General features: G+C 43.4%; 1 protein-coding gene across 4 annotated transcripts in view; it reads right to left on the reverse strand.

Annotated features, from left to right (window-relative positions):
• The window catches only part of SPECC1 (sperm antigen with calponin homology and coiled-coil domains 1), an 87,091-nt gene extending 73,825 nt beyond the window's left edge, over positions 1 to 13,266 (reverse strand). Inside the window, exons 1-2 of one of the 4 annotated variants that reach the window (XM_085557307.1) lie at positions 13,139 to 13,199; positions 12,463 to 12,583 (exon numbers count right to left, since the gene is read on the reverse strand). The gene's annotated coding sequence lies outside the window, so the exon portion shown is untranslated. Of the gene's footprint in view, positions 1 to 904; positions 1,004 to 2,130; positions 2,494 to 12,462; positions 12,584 to 13,138 lie in introns of those variants that run through there. The other 3 variants (XM_085557306.1, XM_021524945.3, XM_021524944.4) reach the window with 3 other exon arrangements.
• Between the last annotated feature and the right edge of the window lie 51 nt (positions 13,267 to 13,317).

A 13,317-nucleotide genomic window follows, 5' to 3' on the forward strand; every position in this document is an offset into this window, starting at 1 on the left:
CTCCCTTTTTGAAGTTACAACCACGTTATAATCGTGAATAATTAGGTCACTCTGGGCTTCCCCAATATGACTCTGTCCCGAATAGATGGGTTTCATTCATGTTCAGTCCATTCAGGTTGAGAACAAAAATGTTTTAGAGCCATTTCAAGGCAGCTATTGCTCATGAATCCATGTTCTTTGAACTACTGTCCCAGTGAACACAGCACAAAGTGACACATTCAGCCACTTCATGTTTTGCCAACCCACAAGAAGGAAGAGAAGAAGGCTTCATTGCAGATAGAGCAAGAGCTATATAATTGCTGAAGAAATTAAGAATAATTACAAGTGGTTTGCCTGATAATTACCTGTCATTACATTTTTCTGTAGCATAGAGGGTAGACACAACTACAAGAAAGAAAAGGAATGATGATGTTTTTTTGGAATAGCAGAGATGCACAGCATGTGGCTACATGGTAATCCTGACTGGTACAGAGACTGGCAGCTTCCCTGTCCCCTCAGAGCATGGAAGGATGATACCAGAGGCAATGCGTTCCATGGAATTCCACCTGATTCCATCCTCAGCTTCAGCACAGAATCATCATACCCCCTCAGCCAGGCAATCTTCCATGCCTTAGTTTTTCCATTTGTAAAAATGGGATAATAATTGCTTGCTATATAGGGTATTTACAAAGATGGACTCATTCGTTTGCCTTGGAAAGGAACCCCACAGGAAAAAAAAAGCAAAAATTAGGTAAATCAACATCTGTCACGCAGCATGCAAGCGAGCAGCCTCACAAATTGCCACATGCTGGGATGTTTCCCTGACTCCCGTTTTCCATCCATCACAGTGCAGAGAAATAATTGAGATCTGGAAGCTATCCCTTAAGGAGATATTTATCTCCCATTAAAGAGCAAAATAACTCACTTGAAGTTCATAAACTGGCAACTTCTGAGTGTTTATGAGCGGCAGCATGAACTTCTGACAGAAAGGGCTCTTTGCAAAGATGAGGAGGTAACTCCAAAGCTGCAGGAGAAACCAGAGGACTTCTGCATTTTAAAAATATTCATAACGAACAGGAACAGAACAGACCTAAGCAACAGTTTGCAGCTGTGACTGGGGGCCACCGATGGAATGAATGACCCACCTTGGTGGGCTACACAATGAAATTAAATTGCTTTAGAACTGCACAAGAAAGGGAAGGGGTAGCACATTGTCATGTGCATGTTAGGAGGAGGAATTTCTGTGGTAGTTACAGAAATTGTGCAGAAAAACCACTGTTTGAGCAAATCAGGTATCCTCTCTCCTGCCAAGGTTACAGGGGCAAAGAACACCTTAATTTAGAAAGAAATATGCAAACCAGAAAGGATCAGTAGGGGATTTCTAGAACTGTACAGAAAAGAAAAAGGTAGAGAACCCCTATTTTCAAACCAGTTCTACCACTAATCCTTTACTGCTACACACACAGGATTTAATTAACATCTCTCCAACTTTGCCATATTACCTGCTCTATAAATGCTGTTGTTATTACAATTGTTTTTATGACCAATCTTCATCCCCAGTACAATTTTAAAAATAGAGGTGCTGCAATGAAAGAGTCCTGCTGAGATCCTGACCAGCTCTGGCTGTAAGAGATACCTGCTGGAGTGCCCCCAGTGCTCTCCCTGCTCCCACAAACATGAGCTGCCAAAGCTCCTGGCTCAGCAGTCCATTCCCTTCTGCCCTTCCTTGACTGGACTGTGTGCACATGCAGCAGCACAGGAAACCCTGCTTGTGCTCCTGCTTCATTTCACTGTCGGGGAACAACCGTAAATTGCCAGAGGAAAAAGCAGGAACAGAAACAGCTTCACCCCTTCTGTCACTAAATCAATGTAGCTGAGCAAGAGGAAAAGACAGTAGCCAGCTCTCATGAGGGAATTTCTTTCTGCAGTTGCAATGGCTTTTAGACCATCCTCAGCCCATTTGCAGCTAACACAGTCATCTTTACCCTATTTTTGGTTAATTAATTTAGTTTTACATTGGGATACTATGAAAAAAGTGTTGTTGAGCAGAGCAGGTTCATTCACTCTACACATACACTATTGGCCCAAGAATTCTTCTAGAGATAATACAGCTCCCATCATAAAAGAAATAAAAGATAATAAAATACTTACAGTAAAAGCTTGTCCTCTTTTCTGCGTTAAAAAGAAAAGTGTCTCCCACTAGCTTCTGACAGCATGTGCAAGCCAGACTGAAAATTCAGGGCTTGAGTGCTTCCCTGAGAGGAAAACCACATTGCAGAGAGACACAGAGCTGCTTGAGAAATGATTCACACACGGAAGCAAGCTGGCTCCACCGGCGCCTCGGCATTCGGCACACACACAGGCACTCGCTTACTCAGGGGAATGACAAATATTATATTTTCATCAAAGCAAGGAGGATTTATGCAAGAAAGCAATTTGTAGCCTAGGTCCAAAACAGTGAGATGCTTCAGTCCTTAAAGCAGACGAAGAGTTTCTTTCAGGGTCCCATCATCCCCAACTGCAGGACTGGACGCTGGGCAGAGCATAAACCACAAACTGGTCTGGATGATCCAATTAAGCAAAAACATGCAGCACATACCACAGAGAAAGGGCAAGGAGGTGGCATAGAAAAAGGCATTTTCAGAGGAAAACACAGAAGCAGCCTTCAGAATCTTTTCTATTCCACAATAATACATCCCCCAGAGTGCCAGCAATCACAGCCAGGACACCTTATGACACTTCCCTTGCCTCCATCACTGCTTCAACAAAGTGGAAGTGTGGGTGTAGGGAAGGAAGGTGCACTAAGACAGAAGCTTTTACAAAATGAACCAGAATCAGTTCCGAGTGAATCGAGCTGCCCGAGAAGGGTCAATCTGTTCTTTATTTAGAAAAGAGCAAATAAAGGACAAGAGCGAACAAATGCTTGAGAATGTTCCTCTTCCCTAAGATTTTTGAAAAGAATTTCATGATTGAAAACAGGAAGAACGAGGCCAGAGGTCTTAACAGAGTTAAAGCAAGCAGAGATAGTATCAAGTTGAAGGAGACAGAAGAGATGAAAAAGGCATCAAATCCAAATTTCAAACATAAAACTAACATGTTTTAAACAGAGCTTTTTGTCCAATTCTATCTAGAGAGGATCAAATCACCCTCTGGTGTCTCTGACCAAAGAATTCCTACAGACCAGGAATTCTCCCTCTGAACAGTGTGAACCAGGTATTTAAGTAATGTTGATACTACAGCAGATGTTTCTAGTAGATGCTGAAGAATCTGAATAGTTCAACCTTATTGCACCCTCCTTACTCGAGGTGCCAAAGGGGCCTGAAGGAAGCTGATGCTATGCCAAGAGTTAATTTATGTTGTAGCTCAGTGTTGGCAGCACTACTGTTATCACAGAGCAACCAAACCTACAAATCAGATCGAGTCCAAGCCAAATCAACTCTGAAGATTATGGATTTGAGATCCAACTTTCTGATATTCTTAAGAGTAATGAAATTTTATCTTAAAATGCCAGCACAAGACAAAAGAGCATGCCATTATTTGGCACAGGATAAAGTAAAGCACTGTGTTTAGCAGGTCTCAGATACTATTAGTTTTAAGTCCCCAAATTCAGTCAGAATTCAGTCAGGTGCTATTCCAACTTTGCCAAGATGCACAATGTACCAATCCTTCTATTCAGCCCATTTTGACATTTTCTTCAATATCCAAGGTCAGGCTGTGTGACCACTGGTAGAACTTACCTGTTCTGTATTTTTACACAACATTCAGAGTTCTTGGGATCATTCACAGCTCAGATAAGGAGGAAGTTGCTCAGATACTTGATCTGAATGCAGTGTTCCTCCTCCCTGAGGAAGTAACCCCACACATGATGCAGGCACAGGCAATGAGGGTACCCAGGGGAGGGACAGCAGCTCACTGCTCTGCTCTGATCATGGACCACCTTCACAACTGAACACATGCAGCTAAAAAATACCAGCTCAGGGCAAACAGCTGAAGGAACCTGGACCCTGAGCTCATAAATGAGAGGGACATCAGGTGCAGACACCTTGCTGAGAAGACTTTGGCTGAAGAAACCCAACCCTTTTTGGAGAGCAGCCCCTCTGCCACTGCTGGTGAGTTTGTTTGGGCTCAGAGGGATAGCAGTGTTGGCAGCTTGATAGGTTTTCCTATCCTCCAGCCAAGAGAAATAAAGAACTGAGATGAGGGAGGGGAAAGGCAAGATGAGCTCCTGTATTGCACTCTCAAATATCATTGGGATACATTTGATAAATATAACTTGACCAAAACCTAAAAATGAAATGCTTGGCTGTAAGGAGACAGTCACAACATTTACATACTTCAGCTTGGGGAGACAGCCTGGAATAGTGGTGAAGAATTTCCCTAAACCCAAGGAGACCAGACAGAATATTTGTTTATTTAGAGGTTTTCTGGTAGCCCTTATGGCTATAATTACCTGATCTCTTTACTTTGACCAAAGTGTTATTCAGCATAAAACTGTCCCAATTGATACATTGCCTTTCTGTTTAATGAAAAAAACAGCCCAGAAACAAACAGCTCAAATGAGTTGGCCAGGCTGAAAGAAAGCCAAGGCCTTAACCATAATTACTTTCACACAGCCAGGGTGAGAAAACAATTTCAAGTAGCAATATAAACTTTTTTCAAGTATATGCCAGGTTCTCACCCAGCTGGTAAAATTGGTTGACAGACAAAGTAACAGTGAACATATTGCCTGCATTCTGCTCAATGCACTTGCTCCCACAACTTCCCTACAAGGTATGAGAGAATAAGACCAAACCTCACCATTAATACACCTTTAAAATACTGCATTTGAGGAATTTAAAGGCTTTATGCTGCAAACTGCATTAATGGTACAATTCCACAAGAACAAGTATGGATGAGAACTTAACGAAATGGGCAATGGGCAGAATTTTGGGTGGCACAGCTCATTTGAGAAGCAAATGCATAGTGTGGAAAAAAGGCTCACACAAGGAACAAGGTTTAAAATATCTTTGCATTTACAGATATTTATGCCATATTTAGCTGCTTTTGTGCATGAAACAATCTTAATTACAGAGGAGAGAAATTCCATAAACAAGGCTATTATGTCAATAACAATGTCTTTTTAAAGCAAGTCTCTAATCCAACTGTAAGGCTCAGGACATTGCTGCCTGGAGTTGGAAAACCAGAAGCAATTACAAAGGCAAGCCTGCATCAGACAGGGGATATTAGTGGAGTCAGGCCATGGCTTTGGGACAGAATTTACTCTGTGCTTTTTCCCTTTTGGACATAACTGATCCAAACTGCTTTATTTTCTCAGTTGCAGTGCAGATGTCAGGAAGTTCACGCTGCTGGTGGACGTTTGCAGAGTGAATCATGGGGCACCACTTTCCATTTTGACAAAAACAACTGCTGCTCAGTCAACAAGATGCTGCTGATCAAATGGGTGGATGGAACTCCTGCAACTGCTGCCAAAAAGGCTCCACCAGCACAAGCAAGCTGTGTGAGCTGCCTTGGAGAACTGGGATTTATTTTTCCCTTCCTATTCTTAAGAGACTACTCACCTAAGGGGCTCAGCCTGTGGCTACCAGCTTTGACCTGCAAGTGGAGAAAATGCTTGTTGCTAGAAGAGACTAGAATAATTAAATTGGGGTGAACAAAAGGCAGATAATGTTTTATGGAACATGGAGTGCTATAGGAGACAAGAAAAACAGCTTCCTCTGGTGCCTATTGCCAAAATTTCAGAGGACCAGACAACAACTTGAGAATTTCCAAGGGAACAGCCACTGAGTCAGTCAAAAATAGAACTAGGAAACTGCCTGTTTCAAAATCTCTGTAAGATCTGCCAGCATTTTTCAGTATTTCTGTAATTTCCGAGTAGAACACTCAAGAGTTAACACACATTTATCTACCCCCCTCCAAAAAAAAAAAAAAGCCAACCCACAGAAAAAGGCAAAATGAGAAGGGAAATCTATGTAGCATAGAAACACTCATCATATTTCATATACTTAAAATAAAAATCACTGATCACTTTTCCACACATTTATGCAAAGTTTATTATTCTTTGCAATTTTCAAACATCTCTACTTCCTTAGGCATCATCAACAACCAAGGACAGCTTTCCTGCAGCCACCCTGTTATTCAAAATGTGGATAAATCTAAACATGCAAAAATAGGCAATACTGAGTGCTCTTCCCTGAAAGAGGATGGTAAGACTTAAACTGTTCTTTTTTACTGTTTTTTTTTTTCAATGATTAAAAGCAAGAAAGGCTTAAGGGAAAGGGAGTAACTTTGTATTTTATTGTTCCTCACTGTTAGTTTTCTGCTATATAGGTTATAATGTGGCACTCATTAACAATTCATAGAAAATTACCATATTCAAGTAGCACAGCAAGTTTTTACTACCTACCCAGGCAAAATCCTGCATAAACCTACTTGCTCCCTCTACATATTGTCCCAGAGGGATCTCCTGCTGGAAAAGCTGGCATTTTATCACCTAACGGGAGAGGAATTCCAACAGGTTGGAAACTCCAAGGAGCCCGGAACAGAAAAACATTCTATTAAATCATTGACAACGCAGAGCTGCTCAGCAAAATGAAGCTCTGGAGATGTGTGCTGGAGGCTGCCTCGGAATTAAAAACCCCGATGGGATTCCGGAGCAATGTCCCACTGCTTTGAACTTCTCGGGGCGTTTTAGGGGGATGCAAATAAAAGACCAGAGGTAGCGGCTTGGTCTCCGAGGGATTCACGCTGGAAGTGCCGACAGCAGGAACGGGAGCGGAGCTGTGGGATCCGCCCCGACCCACGGGGAGCCCAGCGGGAACCGAACCAGGACAAATCCACGGAGGGAGCTCGGGAAGCACGAGGAGCTCGAGTCGCAGGAGAGGAACGAGCCCTCCAATGCAGATCAGGACTGCAGCAAAAAGGCTCTTGGCAAGATTTGGTTCCCCACACAGCAATGCCTTGGAGCGCCCACCTCGCGTTTCCTCTCTGCATCTTTTACAGACACTCGATCAGAATCAGTGGATCATTGCAGTAGCTTAATAACTCATCTATTTTACAAGTCAGGAAATGAAAGCACCTAAATGACTGAATAAATATCACAAATTAGCAAGGGTCTACAGTGCTCATCAATTTTAACTCCCATATAAATCAGCAGCTTTGGTAGACATGAACACTGTTATACAGAGGCACCCAGAAATTCAGCATAGAAATTTGGCTTTGATGATGTAATCAAATTCAGAAAAAAAGGGATAGTCTAAATTTAAGTTCAACAATTCCTTTCCTCTAGACAGCTTGTAGGAATAAACATGTTTATTACTGCTTAAACTTTTAAATCAGCTTAGCAGACTTGAGAAATTGAATCAAGACGCTGAAATTTGAAGTGCCTAAACACTGAGACCTTCCCAGCATTAACCACAATGCTACAGAAGAACCATTAAGAAACAAGTAGTGGTATAATGCAGGCAAATTCCATTCTGAGACCCAGATTCTGCTTTCAAGACTTCTTATGAAATTATTTCCTTGGATCTCTTGGTTGGCGAACATAATCGCTTCAGATTTTAAACCCTTGGTGCAAATCTGGCACTCAAGAGACCTTATAACTCAAATGAATTCGAAGCATCCTTAAGCTCAGCAAAAAAGCTCTTGGCACGTGGCTCACGTTGCCTGTGGGGCAGGTAAGGACAGATATCAACACCTCACCAGCATGAGCTCACCCTGCAGGCACAATCTTCCCATCAAACGTGCTCAGTGCCACTCGTGCTGGCTCTGCTGTGCCACTTGTCCCCCACACACAGAGTGGATGCAAACTGCTCCTCTCCTCAAGGTCTCATTTTCTGGTGCAGCACAGCCGCACCAAACAGCTCATTGCCAGAGCAGGGCCTCCCTTACCAAAAGACCTAAATGCCCAGAAGCAGGAGGCACAGGCAATGACGTGGGAAAGCAGCAAGAATAAGTGCTCAGTTTTCCATGTTCCTATAAAAGCAAGTGATAATTTAAAATCTCCAGCAGATCTATAGTAGGAGCGCAATGAAGCAAGAGAACAGATTGCACTAAAAGGAAGAAGTGCCCTATGGAGTTTGTGACCTGTTTACCATAAGTAAATAAATAAATGAAAGCAAAACAACCCCCTGAGGTGACAGTTTGCATGAGGGACATTAGTGACTCTGTCATGTGGAAGCCTATAGAAACAACTGCCATTACAGAACAAACGATTGATTGGCCACACAACAGGAACTCGGGAGAGAAAGCAGATGTGAAAGAAGGGAAGAGGAAGATTTGGAAATGAGGACAGCAGGGAAGTCACTCTGAATATTGCCCAACTAACACCACTGCCCTGGTACACAGCACTGAAGGCAGAGAGGAAAATGGAGCAGTTTGAGATCACCATGAAATTAAGAGAGAAAACACAAGCCGGATCAATTCTTTCTACTCCACAATTAATCACTCAGCAACTCTTTCTGCTCCTGGGGCAGGTGAACCATCACAATTTTGCCTCCTTTGTTATGGTTAATTAGTTCACTTGCTGACAGTATTGAAAGGCCAAGTGTTGGCTCAGCCAGAGGGAGTGACATCTTCGATTCCTGCAGGAGCCTGCTGCCCAAGGAAAGCCTGGGCTGTCCCTGCCTGTGGAACTGTCCTCTATTCCCTGATCTGGGGATAGGCTCCAGAATAAATCTTATTTCTTTCAGTTCCACTACCATCCACTGCTATCAAAAATCAGGAATATGTTATTTTGTCCTCTTTGATCTCACTCAAACCGTGAAAACAACAACCTAAGCATTTTGCCCTGCTGTATCTTGGGGAGCTGGAAACCTTTTACCAGCAAGAAATTCTTACAGCAGTTACCATGGTGACTCTGGTAATAGATATTTAAAGGCAGCTCACTCATAATCACATTCACTAGATATCAGGAGGCTTTAGTAAGAGAGGCACAAAAAGCTTGAAACCAGGGAGCCTTCCAGGCTTGGTGATGGTATAAGAAATTTATAGGGAGGGATCTGCTTATCCCATCGTTTAGCTGGACACAAAGGGCTCCTGTTCAAATCTGGAATGGCACTGAAGCTTGCAGAATAAACTATTTTTAGTTTGTCAATTTAAAAAATTATTCTGAAAGACTCATTTCAATCATGGTACTTCAATAAATCCTTTCAGAGTGGTCATTGCCAGAAATATAAGAAATAGCTGTGCCACAGCTCCATCCCCCATTAGAGCCAGGCTGCTGGGAATTTCCTGGTCTGCCATCACCTGGAAACTCAAATCTGGATAAAACTTTCTGAGTTGAAGAGGTTTGTTTGGTTATACAAACATTAAATAATTTATTTCTTTAGGTCTGAGTCCACAGCTTTCCAATCCACTAGAACACAGCCAAGAGAATCTGCAGAAGCAGATCTCCAGTTAGGGAGCCACTTCACCAGGCTGCCTAAGCCTGTGTTACAGTCATCAAACTGAGATTTCCTTTCTCTTTTTGCTGCATATTTCCATGACAACTTTCCTGCAGTATCAACTTCTTTCTATTGGAAAGGTCTCTCAAAGAGAATTTAGGCTTCTATAGCAACAGCTGAAAGCCCTGGAAGATGATGATGCCTGAAACTTTTTTTTAGACCACACAAGTGTGTTTTAAATTTTATAGATGAAAACAAAAATATGTGTAATATTGGGTAAACTGTGAAGAGAAGAAGTACCTTGCTGAAGTGGAACAAACACAAAGAAACCACCTACTTTCAAAAGGGATGCAGACTTTGAGATCTAAAACACTGGAGAGAGCAGACAGGATCAAACACTCATCTTGAAAAGCCACATCCTGTTCCTTCTCTCTGAGCTACAAAGCACAGTCACAAGGAACGAGTCTGCTGATCCTAAAAAGAGATTTTAGCCCAAGATCTCTCTCTGCAGCCTATTTTATACTGAACTAAAGCAAAAAAAAAAAAAAATTGGAAAATCAGTGAGTCAGGATTCCTTTTGAGTTTTAACTCCAATACACCTGCCACCTACCTATAACCTAACCTTTTTCTTAGTACTTTAGCTGTTTGCCATGGTAGTGACACAGTATTTTCCAATACTGAAAGCTTTAGGAAACAAAAAAACTTCAGAAGAAAAAAAAAAGCCCTGCTGCACTCTCAACCAAATAAATTTGCTAAACTCAAAAGCCAAGGAAAGTGTAGAAGCTGAAGCAGCTTTCCTTCACTGAAATAAGATGTATTTCACAAAGCACTTCACTTCTCCAGTACACTTCCAAACTTAGTTTTTTAAAGAAGAAAAAAAAATACAAAACATCACATTCACAAGGTCAAGGAGAAGTAGGAAAGGATGAAATTTAATGTATAGATGAGAATGCCAAAGGGTGGAAATGAAGCCCAGCAGGTCCCAGCACCTTCCCTTTTGCAGCCACTGGAAACCTCTTTGTACACAACAAGTGAGATCAACAGTGTGAGCACCTCAAAGAAGCCCCACTTTCTTCTGCTTATAGAAATTAAAAGTTTTTCCTTTTTCCATTAAAGTACCCATTAATTTATGTCCTCTGTCATTCACCCCTACATCATGACAGTTCTGATAAGGATAAAAAAGTGTCCACAGGTAAGAATGAGTGAAAAAGAATGCATTTGATCTAATTCTGGTTGACTTCCACCTTCAGTCACTTCTTGACCAGCTGAATAACTTCAGAAAACACTCTGGAACTGGCAGTTTGACAAAATAAAAGTTGGGGACTGTAAAAACTGATTTTTATTTTTTTAATAGCACTGCTAGAGTCTATTCAAAACCTGGGAACCCTGCAACCAAGACATATGCAAAACCAGGATTTCTGACAAACCCCTCATTATTTCCAAGATTTATCCTGTCTGGAGAAGACTGAAGCGTGGGAGTCACTGAGTCACTGCAAAGGTCAAGTGAATCGCAATTATTCAGTGTCACCGTGTGCTGCCCTCTGCTGAAACAGGCACCGAGCTCCTTGGAGCAGCACAAAAACTCGGGATCATCTGTGCCCGCTGCTGCCCGAATTCAAAATGTTTCATTTCGTGGGACTGGGCAAGGTTAAAAATAACCTGAGCTCTTGCACTGGACTGAAGAGCTCCAGGGTAAAAGAGTGGCTTAGGGACAGCAGCCAGGGAGAAGGAAGAGGGTTGGATGCATCACCCTGCAGTGATGGAGGTTCACAGGCTTGGAAAAAAGAACCAGCTGAAAGTTTCATTTGAGCAACTTGTTTATCAAAGGTGTTGAACTCTCATATTACTTCTCAAATCCTTTATCCTCCATCTGATTTCACCTACACGAAAAATCTGTTCAGGCAGATGAGATTATTCAAATACTCAAGCACCAGAATTTGTTCATGTGTAGAACAGAATGGGAAGAGGAGAAAACTATTAAATATCGAAGGGAAAAAAATAACATCTAATTACACATTAATATCCATAAATAAGTATATTTTATAGAATCATATTTACAAAATTCTTGCTTAAATATTTTATTTACAACTAGTAACCCAGCATTTTCTCCAAAACTCAGGGAAAGGGCAAAGAAAGTCAAAGCAATATTTAAACTATACATATAAACTCTCAGTGCTGAAATTCCCAATCCAACATATATGTTTTTTTCCCTTTAGGCCTTTAGAAATTAGGCTTTGCTGTGTGACTTCGACATCATCCCAGCAAGGTTATTTTGGATCAAAAAGATTGAAATTTTAAGTTGAGGGTTCCTTAGGGAGATCATCCTGCCAGCAACCTCCCCTACCTTGTCAAGATGCTGCTGGAGTAGATTTTAACCACGTGCTTTTTCATGGGATTTGACCTCAAAAAAATTAAAAAAAAAAAAAAAGAAAAGGTGGGAGGAATACCCCCAAACAAATAAACAAAAATCCCAAACAAACAAAAAACTCCATTATTAAAAAAACCCCAAGGACGAAAAAGAAAAGCAAAAGAGGGAATAGCAGTGGGCAGGTGGGCCCTGCTGGTGCAGCCAGCAGAGGGCAGTGGGATTTACAGGAAAGTTGTTGAACTTCGTCTGATGAAGTATTTGAAGTGATAAAATTATCCATTTAAATTTTTATTTGAACCTACCTACAGAAAGATTTAAGCAAGATAGAGAAAAAAGGATCAAAATGGAAAAGAAAATTTATTAGTTTAGGACCTCTAAAAAGTCGTGTTTCAGGGTATCAGGATGATTTCATACCAATGCATCATTTACTTAATTTTTACAATAATTTTCAATTACTGAAATACAACAATTCCATGCATCCTATTGAAACCAAGAAAACTATTTCTCATAGATTTTAAAACCTATGGGTTACTTAAAATAGAAAAATATCAAATAAGAAGAAAGATATTTTTAAGGCACACCAATTGTCACTTTTGAAGATGAAAACTGGCTGTAGTCCACAAGAACAAGAAAGTAAAAGAGGTGAAGAAAAAAAAGAAACACAAGCAAGGAACATAGACTTTTTTAATGCTCACTGCACCTTGCTTACCAAAAAGGAAAAGCAACATTTCTCACCTTATCACCAAACAGAACAAGCTCCCCAGAGCTTGGGGTTGTGCGTGATTTGACAGGAGCATTTTGTGATGGAACACTGTGGGTATTTTCAGCGCACATGTCCCGAAACAACACCGCTGCCCTGCGCCAGAGGAGACCGAGCTGTCCCGGGGCTCCGGCAGGGCACAGCCCTTGCCAGGCTGCGGTGCCCTGGGCCGTGCTGCCCCGCCGGGACCCTGCGGGCATCCCCCGTGCCCTCAGAGCCCCGCCGGGACCGCGGGCATCCCCCGTGCCCTCAGAGCCCCGCCGGGACCCTGCGGGCATCCCCCGTGCCCTCAGAGCCCCGCCGGGACCCTGCGGGCATCCCCCGTGCCCTCAGAGCCCCGCCGGGACCCTGCGGGCATCCCCCGTGCCCTCAGAGCCCCGCCGGGACCCTGCGGGCATCCCCCGTGCCCTCAGAGCCCCGCCGGGACCCTGCGGGCACGGCCACCCCACGCCCCGCGCGGGACCTGTTGCCCTCAGACACCGCCGGCGGGGACACCGCGCCCGCTGCCCGCACCTCAGCCAGGGCACAGGGACCGCGTCCCGCACTGCGGCACCTCAACGCTCCCCCAGCACGGGGACGCCCGGCGCGACGCTGCCGGTTCTCCCCGGCCCAGCCGGTCCCCCCGCGCTGCCCTCAGCGCCCCGCGCTCACCTGCAGCCGCCGCCGCGCTCGGGGATGCTCCGCAGCGGAGCCCTCACCTCACCTGCACCGGCCGCCAGGGGGCTGCTGCGCGGCACGCCGGGTAATGTAGTCCCCTGCATGCCCGGGACGGCCAATCCCCGCGGCGCGCCGCGGAACGTGCCGGGAGTGGTAGTTCTGTCCGGAGGTGC

This window comes from Lonchura striata, chromosome 19, assembly GCF_050655825.1.
Source record: "Lonchura striata isolate lonStrDom1 chromosome 19, ASM5065582v1, whole genome shotgun sequence".
Taxonomy (NCBI): Eukaryota; Metazoa; Chordata; class Aves; order Passeriformes; family Estrildidae; genus Lonchura; species Lonchura striata.